Below are 1,775 nucleotides of genomic sequence, written 5' to 3' on the forward strand. Positions count from 1 at the left end.
AGCTGCTTTGGTATTCTAATATTTCCACTAGCAACTCAGGAACATGGAAGTAGAGTTCTCATGACATTGTTTCTGCTTGGTCATACCATCATTAGACATAGAGTTTAAATCACAACATATTTGCTCCCACAGATATAAATTGTTGTGCCACCATCATTCTGGTACTTTGTCTCTCAACATATCTCGCAGTTTTGGCAGTGTGGTATCCTGACGTCTTTCTCCTTTCCTGTTGTCACTGTAGCGATAAGCTTGTGCCCTGCAGTCACAATGTCTGCAAGATAATTTCTCCCCCTCTCCACCACCAAAAAGGCATTTTTTTTTCCTTTTCTTCTGGACTGCATAGAGAGCACCATCTCATTCTCTGATATTAATAAAATTGATGGATGTCATTAACCTGGAGAGTGCTTTATAGGAAGGAGAGTACACTAAACATTAGCTTAACTCAGCCCTCGTTGTAAGATGCATTGCAACCTATTGCTGCATGTTACAATGGATTAAGGCCAAAGCAAATTTAGCTTTCCAACCTAAAATTTGTCTCACAGCTAAAATTATATTCATCTCTCAGGCTATTCCTTTTACCTGACAATAATGTTTTTCTCTGGCTGTTGGGTACATTGGTTGAAATAGTATTTTGTTTTATTGAACACACTTTCAGAAAAAAAAAAAAAAAGAAAAAAGACAACTATGTAGCAATCTTGGCATTAAGAATTTAAATAAAGAATGCAATAAATTAACTAAGTTAAAATCTGAGTTTAAAAAAGAATAAGAATTTATATGCAAGATTGAATTTTTCTGAGCTAAACAAAAAATAAGCAAAATCTGGACTTGGCTCAAGTTTTGCTTTGCCAATAGGGACTGGATTTCACCTATTATATCCCTACTCTCCTAGCTATGCTGGAAGTTTTATGGTATTTTTTTGTTTTAAGCATTCAAGGACCAAATCCAATTAAAAATTTTCTGTCTGGGATAAGTAATTTTTGAAAACAAGACTCACGAGTAGCATGGAGAAATCAATAGGGATGTGTTGTTTCCTCCTCCTTCCAGTGCAAAAGCAAAGACCATCTAGTGAAGCCAGCAGGTGTATGATTTTGTGCTTTATGGTTTCTTTATTTTTTATTAAGTATCCAAGTCAGCTGCTGACTTTTGTATGGCAAACTGGTTTTGATGTAGTTTAGTGAAACTCCTAGTCCAGTATGGGTCTAAACTATAGACTAGTTATTTGCTGTCCAGCATGCTCCATAGCTCCTCTCGCTCCTTGACAGATCACAATCCTATTCCACATCTGAGATGAAAACAAATGTAAATGTAAAATGCGTTGAAAATGTTTAAAATGTAAATAAATGGAAAATGCGTTGAAAAGTGCTTACAGAAGATGATCAGACATAGCAACAGGCATTTTCCGGAGAGATTATAGGCAGCAGCCAAAGACTTTGCTCTGTTAGTTTCTCCGGAAATCAAGCGGGCAGTGAATGCAGGGGGAGTGCCAGATCCCGTGAAAGGTGCCCGAGAACCACGTCTCGTGTAGACACGCAGTCCACCTTAGCAAGTACGGCAAAAGGAGAAATGCACGCAAAGGGTACAACGATGGCAGCAAAGGAAGCTCGCGGGGGCGGGGAGTGAGGGCGAAGCTTCCTCCGCTGCTCCTGGCCGAAGGAGGTGGGCAGGGAAGGACACACCACTTACCTCGGGGGGTGACAGACCTGCCCCCTCCCGCCCCGCGGCCTCTCGGCACGGCGCCCACCCTCGGCCCGCCCCGTGCGGCAGGCGCTGCCGGG

The sequence above is a fragment of the Grus americana genome, chromosome 3 (assembly GCF_028858705.1).
Source record: "Grus americana isolate bGruAme1 chromosome 3, bGruAme1.mat, whole genome shotgun sequence".
Lineage (NCBI taxonomy): Eukaryota > Metazoa > Chordata > Aves > Gruiformes > Gruidae > Grus > Grus americana.